Below are 13232 nucleotides of genomic sequence, written 5' to 3'. Positions count from 1 at the left end.
TGAAGTAGTGTGAATATCTTACTATTTTCACTGTTAATTAATAAGCTGAACAACATCTCCAAAATATTTTCAAATGTTATATTGAAATGATTTTCCCTCTGGCAGACTATGTTTTGGTAATCTAAGCTGTGAATGTATCCATCTTCATATCCTGAGTTTAGCACTGCATCTGATGTATTGAAGGATGTTTCAATGACGGCTTACAGATGGATGGTGCTCACTGCTGAGGGGCTCACAGTCACAGAAGATGGTGGAGGTCCAGCCTGGAAACAGATGGTGAAAAAAAACCAAAGCAGTGCCCAGCACAGTGGCTCAACTAGCCAATCCTCCCCCTTCGAGTGTTTTGTGTCCCAGCTGCTCAACTTCCCATCCAGCTCCCTGCTTGTGGCCTGGGAAAGCAGCAAAGGATGGCCCAAAGCCTTGGGACCCTGCACTCTTGGCTTCAGAATGGTTCAGTTCTGGCCATTGTGGCCACTTAGGGAGTGAACCAACAGATGGAAGAGCTTTCTCTCTGTATCTCCTTCTCTCTGTAAACCTAACCTTCCAATTAAAAAAATAAAATAAATCTGAAAAGAAAAGAGGAAAATAATATAGGAAAGGGAAGGGAAAAGAGAAAATGGGGGAGAGAAAACAGGGGATGGGGAGGGAGAGGAGAGGAAAGGAGATAGAAAAGCAAAGGTGCTGAAGATGAAGCTCTGTTGGGCTTCCAGATGAACAAATGACATCAGCTGATCCCAGAGGAACAGGTGACAGCAGGTGATCCCAGAGGAACAGGTGACAGCAGGTGATCCCAGAGGAACAGGTGACAGCAGGTGATCCCAGAGGAACAGGTGACAGCAGGTGATCCCAGAGGAACAGGTGACAGCAGGTGATCCCAGATGAGCAGGTGACAGTAGGTGATCCCAGATGAGCTGGTGATAGCAGGAGAGAAAGTAGTCAAACACATTCAAAGAGTTTGAGTGCTGAGGAAGGCAAAACACGGTGCTGATTCAGAGAGAGAGTTCAGGATGTCAGTGAAGGGAAGGACAAAAGTTGAGGCAGGGAGACCCCTGGGGACATTAAGAGCAGATTCAGGCGAGTGAGGGGCTTGAAAGGCAAATTGTAGGATTGACGCCTTCATCTGGAGGAATGTGGTGACTCTGAGGTAGCTACCATGCAGCAAGCCTGGACTTCAACCCTCTTACTCCTTATGTGACTCCTCTGTCACATGCACCAGCTGGATCACTGCAGGAATGAGGAATGACAGACACTACAGCTCGCGGAGACCTTCCATAAATGCGAATGGCCGTTACAGTCTAGTTCTACATCCTCATTTAAACATATTGTGCTATAGAACAGACCTAAGTCAACGGGGGCTCAGGGTTTTATTTTGTAAGCGTGTCAGCTATCTTATAATCAGAACAAGATGCTCTGCATCTTAGAAAGTGACAGAAAACAGCACAGACAATGAATATAGGCATGCTCTGTGCACGAAACATGAACAATTCCAACAACATTAGCGAAGACTTCTCATAAGGAATTTGCAGAATATGTCAGTACATAAATACATATTCAAAGACATTTTTGATGGAATTACATTAGAGTACCAAGAATAAGAAATCTGATTCCGGTTCCGGGCAGAAATATTTGGAACAGTGATCATATTCCACTGCTTGGAGCATTTACGCAAAGCATTGGTGGTTAAATATTTAAATTTTTTCTTCTATGACTTGAAATAATTTTGGCGATTATATCATACTTTGCAAAAGATACATCTACGTTAGACTGGCGACATAACAAAACCTTTTGTGCAGTATCAAAATTCAATGAGTTATTCAGCTCATAGTAGAACATGTTTATCTTTTTATAAAGTTTCCCACAAATTTTGTAACATACTATTACATAAAGGAAGGCTTGGGTTACAAGAAAATATAGTACAAATTTTTGTTTGTTTGTTTTTGAAGAAGAGTTTTGCCATTTGCAGGATTTGGGGTTGATTTGGGGTTGCAGGAGGACTTTGCCTATGATGTTTCTTTGCTTTCTGATTTCACGTGAGTGGTCAACTGTTATTGAAGATCTCTTGCATATGACAAATTCCTTCCCTCTTTCTGCTTTTAGGACTCGAACTCCATCTTCAGCATTGGACAGTCTCATTATAATCAGGTTAAGTATGGATCCTTTTGAGTTTGAGCCATCGGAACTTGGTGATCTTCCTGGATGCATTGTGCAATGTATTTTATGAAACCAGGCTTATTTCCAGTGACTTTGCCTTCATGGACTCTTTCTGGCTTCTCTGTGTGCGTTCTCTTCTGGTATTCCCATTACCCAATGTTGGTACACTTCCTGGAGCCCCAGTTTTCTAAGATTCTGTTCATTTCTCTTTAGTTGTTTTTTCTCTCTCGCTCTCTCTCAGATGAATACTCTCAAATGATCTTTAATTTCTAGGATTGGTTTTGACTGTTTAGGTCTGCAGGCAGGCTCTGCTGGTGAATTTTCATTTCCTTTATTCTTTTCCTAAAAAAATAAAAGGGGGGTTATTGAGCCTGGCACGGCAGCCTAGTGGCTAAACTCCTTACTTCACATGCACTGAGATCTCATATGGACACCGGTTCTAATCCCAGAGGCCCTGCTTCCCATCCAGCTCCCTGCTTGTGGCCTGGGAAAGCAATCCAGGATGGCCCAAAGCTTTGAGACCCCGCACCTGCGTGGGAGACCTGGAAGAGCTCCTGGCTCCCGGCTTCTGATTGCCTCAGCTCTTGCCATTGTGGCCGCTTGGGGAGTGAATCACCAGATGGAAAATCTTCCTTTCTGTCTCTCCTCCTCTCTGTATATCTGACTGTCCAATAAAAATATATCTTAGAAAAGGGATTTATTTATTTTTATTGGAAAGGCAGATCTAAGGAGAGAAGAGAAGGAAAGATAGAAAGTTCTTCCATCTGCTGGTTCCCTCTGAAATACTGGGGAGGAATTCTGACTACCTAGGAATTAACTTTACCAAAGATGTGGAAGAACTCTATGAAGAAAATTGTAGAACATTGGAAAAAGAAATAGAAGAAAACATTGAAAAATGGAGAAATCTATCATGTTCCCAGATTGGCCGGATCAATATCATCAAAATGTCCATATTACCAAAAGAAATATAAAGATTTAATGTGAACCCAATCAAAATCACAAAAACATTCTTCTCAGAAATAGATAAGATGGTACAAAAGTTCATCTGGAAACACAAGCAACCACGAATAGCCAAAGCTATCCTGAAGAATAAAAATCAAGCGGAAGGAATCACAATCCAGATCTCAAGACATACTACAGAGCAGCAGTCATCGAAACAGTCTGGCACTGGTACAGAAACAGAGAAGATCAGTGGAACAGAACAGAAACTCCAGGAGACCACACATGCATAGCCAATTAATCTTTGACAAAAGAACTGAAAATAATTCAAGAGAAATGTCTTATCTCTTCAACAAATGCTGTTGGGACAATTGGATAGTAACCTGCAGAGGTAAGAAGCAAGACCCCCACCTGTCACCTTATACAAAAATCGGCTCTAAATGAATCAAGAACCTGAAGCTGCACCCAGAAACCAGCGAACAGATAGAGGAAAGCATGGGGCGCACTCTCTAAGATATAGGAATTGGAAAAGTCAGCAAAAGCACAGGCAGTCAAAGCCAAAATAAACAAATGGAATCTCAACAAACTAAGAAGTTTCTGTACAGGAAAAAAAAAAAAGATCAACAAAGTGAAGTAACCAACAGAATGGGAGGAAATCTTTGCACACTACACAACCGAAAGGGGAAAAACATCCAGGATTTACAAAAAACTTCAGAAACTCAAAGACAGCAAAACAAATAACTGTGAAGACACCAGCAAAATAAATGAACAGATGTTTTCAAAAGAACACATTCAAATGGTTAACACACATATGGAAAAATGTTCAGGCTCCCCAGCTATCACGGAAATACAAATAAAAACCACATTGAGGTTCCACTTAATTCCAATGAGACTGGCCTACATTCAGAACTCTGCTAACAGAACTTGCTGGCAAGGATTCGAGGAGAAAGGTACCCTCCTTCACTGTTGGTGGGAGTGTAGGCTGGTACTACCACTATGGCAGTCAGTATGCAGAGTGCTAAGAGAATTAAAAATTGAGCTGCTGTGTGACCCCACTATCCTACTTCTGGGGATATACACAAAGGAAATGAGAGTTGCCTATGAGAAAGTGATTTGTAATCCTACAGTTACAGCAGCATAATCGACAATAGCAAAGACATGGAAACAACCCAGATGCTCATCAAAAGAGAAATTAGGAAACTGTGGCATGTCTACTTCACAGAATGCTACTTAGCTATTAAAAAGAATGAAATTCTAGCATTTGCAACAAAAATGGTTCCAACTAGAGACTATTACACTTAGCTTGTCTAAAAGGACAAATACCATATGCTCTGTCTCATATAAGGCAACCTTCATGCAAAACACAAGACCAATAGATATATAGGTAAGCATGTATATACATGTATTTATCTAGAGGATCTGTATAATGGAGACAAGTATGCCATGAATTGGAGAAACATCGCAGTACACATCTTTACTTCTGCATAAAAGGTGGACTTCCAATGAAACTGTTAAAGACATCTTGACAATAGAATGCTGGACACTGTATCATTCTCTATACCTGAAATTTAAGGGGAAAAAATGCAGAATGATGTACTTGTGACTGCTCCTGAGGGGTTAAACTATTGTTACAATATAGAGGAAAATAGTGGGGTAAGAGGGTGGGGGGAAGGTGCATGGGGAAATTCCTGAGCCTAAGGAACTGTATCATCAAAAATAAATAATTTCAAAAATAGATAACAATAAAAGATTCATTTACTTTTATTGGAATGGCAGCTCTGTAAAGAGAGAGACAGAGAGAAAGAGCTTCCATCTGCTGGTTCACTCCCCAAACGGCCACAACAGCTAGAGCTGCACCGATCTGAAGCCAGGAGCTTCTTCCAGGTCTCCCACATGGGTGCAGGGCCCCAAACTTGGGCCATCCTCTGCTGCTTTCCCAGGCCACAGGCAGGGAGCTGGATGGGAAGTAGAGCAACCAGTGCCTACATCAGGTCCTGGAGTGTGCAAGATGAGTGAGGACTTGGTCACTGAGCACTTGTGCTAGGCCCTCTTTATTATGTTTCCAACCCTAGACTTCATTTTTTTGTTATATATTTATATATTTTTTAAAATAATGATTATATGGTTGATCAAGGTGGGAAGGATTGAGATTTGGGGAAAATTGTTCCTAGGGGAAGGGGAGAGACAAAAGAGGAAACCACTCATGACTTTCTACATGTCCTAGTACCTGAGGATGAGGAGCCACCACCTCACACGAACCCAGAGTTTCAATGTGTCCATATTCCGAGGGTTCTGTCCACATGGTTTGGATACTTCTGAAATGCTGCCAGTTTCACTGATCTGAGGATGTGGGTCACGGTCTACTACGTGGATGTCGGGTTCATGAGCCCCATGGGTGGGAGATCTGGCGGGGCGTGGGCTGCCTGATCTATGTCTTGGGGTCCACCTACTAGGTGGGTGCCAGGTTTGTGAGCTCCAGGGATGGGGAATCTGGCAATGCTTGGGGTGCCTGACCCAGGTACTTGGACTTGCCTACAAGAACATGTCCTACTTAATGAAGAATTCGGAGCAGTGGACATAGAACCTGTTGTAAAAGGAGAATATGGCAGCTCATTTGGTGCTGTAGTGGGAGAAGAATAGAACTAACTGGACAACTACCCCCAACAAACGATGACAGTGACACCAGCCTCTTTTTGTTCTTTATAGTATCTTCTCTTTTATAAGAAAACATTCTGGGCCTGGTGTTGTGGCCTAGCAGCTGAACTCCTCGCCTTGAACGCACTGGGATCTCATATGGGCGCTGTTTCTAACCCCAGCTGTTTCACTTCCCATCCAGATCCCTGCTTGTGGCCTGGGAAAGCAGTAGAGGATGGCCCAACACCTTGGGACCCTGCACCCCTGTGGGAGACCTGGAGGAAGTTCCTGGCTCCTGGCTAAGAATCAGCACAGCTCCAGCCATTGTGGCCACTTGGGGAGTAAATCATCAGACAGAAGAACTTCCTTCTGCCTTTCCTCCTCTCTTTATATCTGACTTTCCAATAAAAATAAATAAATATTTTTTTTAAAAAAAAAGAAAACATTCTTATTTAGTTGTGTATTTGATTGTGTAGACTTTGGTTCTTTGAACATTTTTTTTATGTTTGTTTATTTTCATCTATTTGGGAGTCAAAGTAAGAAGAGAGAGACCCTCCATCCACCTTCCATCCACTGGAAACATGGTGGCAATCGCCAGCCTGGCCCAGGCTGGAACTAAGCGACCAGAGTCTCTCCAGGACTCCCTCGACTCTGGCAGAAGCCCAAGCACTTTGGCCACTGTTTTCTTCCTCCCGTGATGTATTACTCGGAACCAGACTGAAGCCGAGTAACTGGGACTAGAACAACGTTCTCGTGTGGGATGTGGCACCCCAAGAAGCAGCTGAACACACTGCACCACATGACTGTCCCTGGAACATATTTTAAATAGCTGGTTAAACTTTTGTCCTTAGGTCCAGCGGATTTTCTTGGGCAAAAATTCTACTCAAGGCTTGTTTACCCGCGATTCCAGTGGCTCGCTGCTCAGAGTCCACAGCCCTGAGCTGGGTCAGGAGCTCTGCAGCCCGATCCCAGTGTGGGCTCCTCTTCCTGTTACACTTTCTCAAAGGTGTTCCCCTGTTGGGAGGCACGCTGCTGTGTCCCCGCTTGCCTGCGCCTCTGCCTGGGTAGGCAGACTCTGTTGGGAGACGCCCCGCCTCTGGGGCTCTAGCTGAGTATAGCAGGGAATTCCACCTGAGTCTCCTGCTGCTTGCTGCTCAGAGTCCGCAGCCCCGAGCTGGGTCGGGGAGTTCTGCGGCCCTGCCCTAGTGCACCGCTCCTCTCCCTGTTACACTTTTTTCCAAAGGTGATCCCCTGTTGGGAGGCACGCTGCTGTGTCCCCGCTTGCCTGCGCCTCTGCCCGGGTAGGCAGACTGTTGAGAGGCGCCCCGCCTGTGGAGCTCCAGCTGAGCACAGCAGGGAATTCCATTCTGCTCTACTGGATGCTATACTTATGCTTCTGTTTTAACCTGATGGAGTCAGTGGTTTTTAAAGTTATTGCAAGCTGGAAAGAGGCGCATAAAAATTGAACTGGACCCAGCAGGTTAAACACCCATTGCACCACCTGCAATATCAGCATTGCATATCGGAGTGCCAGTTCCAATCCTGGCTGCTCAACGCAGCTTCCTGAGAACGCACCCTGGAAGGCAGAGGAAGATGATCCTAGTGACTGGGTTCCTGCCACACTCATGGGAGACCCAGTTGGAGTTCCTGGCTCCTGGCTTTGGAATGGCCAAGCCTCTGCTATTGCAGCCATTTTTAGAGTGAAGTAGAAAATGGAATCTCTCCCTTTCAAATAAATAGGTAAAACAAATCTTAAAAAAAAAAGAAGAAGCTGTGGAAGAATAGAACCAGTTACAATGTAAAGTTTTTACGTTGCTTACTGGTTTGGGAAGGTTCAGCTGTTTTTCTTGAGCATATATGCCCCATATTGTTGCAAGTCTGGTCGATATCAGAAGTTCTGAAGGAAGTTAATTTTGACAACTTTTGCTGGTGTCTTTGTTGTTTTTATCAAAGAGACGCTATTTAGAGTATCACAGTTTCTACAGTTATCTAGAGCACAAGACTTCTAAAGTTCATGAACACCATAGCATGTGCTCATGAACTTGTTCCTAGCAGCTCCTTCATATTGGTGGGTAGTATATTGTATGGAAATTTGCTTTGTCTATTTTCCATTTGATCAACATTGAGTTTCCTTCTAACTTTTGACCATTATGAATAAAGACAGAAGGAACACTCATGTGCCAAGTCTGCCACATATTTTTGTTTTATTGAGCATCTTGGAGTTGACTTGCTGAGTCATGTGGAAGATTTATGTTCAAGTTTGCAGACAATTTCACACTCTCAGCCATGATCCTGTTGCTGCAATCCTCCTCAGCGCTTGGTCTTGTCTCTTTTTTATGGTTCTCCTAAAGGGTGTGAAGCAGTTCATATGCATGTCTCATATTTGTGTGAGCATGAGACATCTTTTGCAATAAAAAGGGTTCAAAATGCTGCATTTTATGGCACCTTAATGTTTACAAAGCACCTTCCCATAGAATTTGATTGTGCTAACAATGCTGAAAATTAGGCAAAAGTGAGATAATTCTACCTACCTATTTTATAAGTGAAGTGGTGACGTAACATGGTAAGCAAAATGGTGGCACAGAATATAGTAGGTACCATGAGTAGAAAGCTGGTGACTATAAGAAGAAACACCCATTTCTTGATTGTTCACAGTGTGCCAGGAACTCTAAGTTGCACATAACATGCTTGAAGTCATTTAACAGCTCAAAAAATCCTACTATGGGTCTTAGCATCACTATTTAAATAGACAGGGAAAGATGATTAAAAAGTGAATAAATTAAAAAATAAATAAAATAAATAGGTGGGGAACCTGGAGCCAAAGAGTTTGGATAATATGAACAAGACTGCATTCTATAGCCAGGGTTGGATTGACCACAAAGTCTTCACCTACATAATGATAGTATGCTAATTGCTGTGAAATAAAAAAATGTATACCTTGTACTGAGAAAAATAATGCTATCGTAAAATAATCCATCAATCCAGTGTCTAAAATAATTGATTAAAGTATTCATTACATGAATAAACTAATTATTTGGGGGATTTTAAAGATTATTCCCTTCTAACAGGTAAAATACCTTACTGTCTTGCTTTCCTAAATCTTTTCAAATCTTTAGCCATATTAGGCGTAGAACTGGTAAGTCAGATACTCCATAAAGAGACTCACTTTCTAACTACTGGAACAAACACATCTGTTAGATCCATGACAAAACAGACTTGGCATAATAGAACTAAAGATTATGAGACGGGAAGATAATGCTGAACTCACTGAGTGGGTTTAAGAACAGCACAAGAAAGTCCAACGCAGTAGGCTAGCGGCTAAAGCTCTTGCCTCCCACGCACCTGGATCCCATATGGGCACCAGTTCCAATCCCAGGGGCCTCGCTCCCCATCCAACTCCCTGCTTGTGGCTTGGGAAAGCAGTTGAGCATGGCCCAAAGCTTTGAGACGCTGCACCCTTGTGGGAGAACCAGAAAAGGCTCTGGGCTCTTGGCTTTGGATCAGCTCAGTTCTGGCTGTTGTGGTCACTTGGGGAGTGTATCATCAGATGGAAGATCTTCCTCTCTGTATCTCTTCCTCTCTGTATATCTGACTTTGCAATAAAACTCTTTAAAAAAATAAATAAGGCTGGTACAGCCTCTATGGAAATCAGTATGGAAAATATTCAAACAACTCAAAATCAACATACCGTATGATCCAGCAATAGCACTCCTAGGAATATATCCAGAACACTTGTTTTATGAGAAACCAACATGCACTCCTATGTTCATAGCAGCACAATCAGTAATTGCAAAAACATGGAAGCAGCCAAAATGCCCATCAGCAGAGGATTGGATAAGAAAGCTATGGTTCATCTACTCCATGGAATACTACTCAGCTATTAAAAAAAACAAAATGCGGTTCTTTGTGGCCAAATGGGCCAAACTGGAAACCATAATGCTAAGGGAAATGAGCCAATCCCCAAAGGTTAAATACCACATGTTTGCCTTAATTTAAGATGATATGATGTTATGTATAACATGTTATGTTATGAATGTTATATGTTGTGTATAAACTAAAATTGAAATGTCAATGAGGTGGTCACAGAAGGTGGCTGGGAACTCGCATTTACTTTTAGCATATTGGTTACTCATTACTATGTCAATTAATTCCATAATGATGTAAATTTTTGCTGATGGTATGTTGGAGCTTTTATTTGATCGGGATGATACTCTGCTGGCTCTGTCTTCAGACCAGAAAGGGTATACCTAAGAAGCCATTGAACTTGACCGGACAATAAGATGCTGGACTCTATGTTTGGTATATGCTTGCAATGGGGGAATCTCAACTGAACTTGAGCTGTGGTTATGCAACAAGGTGGAGGAATCCACCATGGTGGGAGGGTTTGGGGAGGGGTGGGGAGAACCCAAGTACCTATGAAACTGTGTCACATAATACAATGTAATTAATGAATTAAAAGTAATAAATAATTAAAAAAAAAAAAATAAATAAATAAATAAATAAATAAATAAATAAGGGAGACAGGAAGGCTAGAGTTAGAAGATGCGACGATAGAAGTAGAGGTTGGAGTGATGTGACAAACAAGCCAAGGCATGTGGGCAGCATCTGGAAGGCAACAGAGACCTTCTCCTAGAGCTTCCAGAGAAAATCCAGTCCTGACATCCTCACTGAAACCAGGGACAATCACAAACTCCTGAACTGAACTTACCTCTGCAGTCACATAAGGCAGTACATTGTGCTTTGCTTTTCTTTCTTTCTTTCTTTCTTTCTTTCTTTTTAAGATTTGTTGATTTTAATGGAAAGGAGCTACAAAGAAAAATCTACCATCCCTGGTTCACTCCCCAGGTGACTGCAATGGCCAGAGCTGAGCCAATCCAAAGCCAGGAGCCCGGAGCTTCTTCCAGGTGTCCCACACTGAGTGCAGGGTCCCAAGGCTTTGGGCCGTCCTCGACTGCTTTCCCAGGCCACAAGCAGGGAGCTGGATGGAAAGGGGAGCAGCCGGGACATGAACTGGCGTGCTTATGAGATCCTGGCGCTGGCAAGGGGAGGGTGCAGCCAATGAGTCATCATCTGGGCCCAGGCTTTTCTTTTTTTCTTTTTGCAATATTTTTCTTTAAACACTGGATTTATGATAAATTATTGCAGGAGCAACAGCAAGATGTTACAACGATAGCAAACAGCCTGTAGAACACTTCCTTCTCTCTCAAGGAAGACCAAAATATGGTCTATTTTCTCTGTATTTCCGGGTCAGTGTGTGCCTGTCATATAATCCCATCGGGACCAAGACACCTGTGGCTACGCTGGCACTGGCAGCTCTTACAGGGCAGATCATAGTGTCCTTGTCATTTAATGAAGTCCTGGATTTTTTTTAGGAGCCATTGTGTTCAAATGTGAAGCACATTATGGAAGTTGAGAAAAGATCTGGTGTGCATTGAGTACGATGCTCGTTTAGTCTTCTTGGGCCATAACAACAACAGAGCCTGGATGACTTAACACAAAGTCAGAGCTCAGGGGAGGAGCCAGCAGGTGCAGCAGCTGCTCATGGGGGCTCTGCCCTGGCTTGGAGCCATCCTCACGAGGGCTCTTGTGTGTGGCTTTCAGGGACAGAGTTCTGAGTGACAGTCGTGTTGGAATAAGGCCCATTCTTCACAAGAATCTTTTATCTTAGTCACCTCTCCAGTTTGTGTTTTCAATTTCCCTTGCATGAACCTGAGAGCCTCAACGTATGTGTTTTAAGGAGACACAGTTCAGTTCATAACAACTGCCCCTTAACACTCTCCTTTATGTGACAGCCCAGACAATAGAAAATGGCAACACAAGGCTAGGTTTCTGAAATACTTCCGGGACATGTCCATAACCTGACTTTTGCCATAACCTTGGATTCTTGAAATGTCCCGAAAGAGAAGTGAGCATGCCTATCTCATCCCAGGATGAGATCTTTTACAGCTCAGGCAGTTAGCAGTAAGCCGATTGATCCAAATTGTTTTCTGTGAACAGATTGGGAAGGACCTGCTTGCTTAGTCCTGCTGTTCCTACCAGATGGGATGCAGCCCTTACTGACTGGATAGTCTAGGGTACCCAATGTTTAAACTGATTGGGTGTCCTGCACCACTCCGGTTGATTGAATAATTCCTACCATATACCTATGGTCTCTTAGTTGATTGAATGATTACTAGTTAAAACCCCCTGAGTACAGCTGGCTGGGTGCTTCCCTCCTCTACATGGGATACAATGGGGCAGTCTACCGGTCAACACCAGCCAGGCAACAAAGACTCCTGAGCTTCTAAGTGTCTGCCTCTGACTCATTTGGGGGGATGAATTTGGTCAACGCACAACACTTTAGCCTATGACTTTGAGGTTTGTGCTGCTCCTGGCTTACCTTAAGACTTCCCTGTGAAATATTCAAGTGCTACCAGCCTCTGGTCCATCACACAAAACACTGACTTGGGAAGACAATTGTTGTTGCAGGAAATTTAATGCAAAAGATGACAGCAAACTTGGTTCTTGTCTCACATGAAAGAATCATTTCATGCAGAAAATTTCAGCGTACGAAGCAATATTTATCTAAGAAAGAGAGGTCTCCGCCATAGTAACAGAAGTGGGGCTCCAAGGGAGGAAACCCCAAGAAAATGGTGCAAGTGGTATCCTTTATGCACCGGCTCAGGGAGGGAGACAAATGAGTCAAGGAGGAGCGTGGACCTCACCGACAGCCTAGCCTGTCAGAAGGGTGTGGCTGGTGGTGTCCTCCCCACAGCCGCTGCTTTTGACATGACAACAACTCCAAGTAATAGGAATTGATGTTCTCAGCTTGTCCCTTTGCTCTCCTTCAGGGCCAAGTTGGGGGAAAGCCAGAAAGAATGTGCCCTAGGAAGGGTACAATGGAGGAGAAGCAAGATCTTATGTTCCCAGAAAGTAACTTCACCAGTGACCGTAGACTCTGCCTGTTAGCCCATCTGACTCCTCACATGGCAGCCAGATGGTTTCCTTACTGAACCAGCTCTTTGGATGGGCAGAGCAGGATGCTGGCCTGAGCCCAGTGGGCCTGAGCTGGATCATCTTGGCCTTATCTCCTCAGGAATGTCTGGAATGGCCTGCAGCAACCACTCAGACCGTGTCTCAGCCCAACGCACTAGTACCCTGCACAGTTCACTCCCTTGCACAAACACAGGCGCTGCCACCTTCTCCCATCCCCCACAGCTAACATGTATAAAAGCTCAGTGTTGCACTGGGCAGCCATTTTCCTCACGCGGTCACCTCACCATGTAAAAGTGGTCCCCAGGCCATCTCCCACCAGAGAGAAGTCTGTCAGACTCTCTCTTTACTAATAAAATTTTTTGCCTGAACTAAAAGCTTCTTTGTTTTAATTGCCTCCAAATCTAACACTCTTCACCCTGGATCAGCCACTCTGCTAAGAACAGCTGGTCTTGTAGTCCATGTGTCTCGACTCCCAGGAGCTGTATAACCTTGCAGACTGAGAGAAAGGTTGCTTCCTAACAGGTAATTCTAGG

Source organism: Ochotona princeps, chromosome 7, assembly GCF_030435755.1.
Source record: "Ochotona princeps isolate mOchPri1 chromosome 7, mOchPri1.hap1, whole genome shotgun sequence".
NCBI classification, from domain to species: domain Eukaryota; kingdom Metazoa; phylum Chordata; class Mammalia; order Lagomorpha; family Ochotonidae; genus Ochotona; species Ochotona princeps.
The sequence above is the reverse complement of the archived record's forward strand: the minus strand, read 5'-3'. Positions refer to the sequence as shown.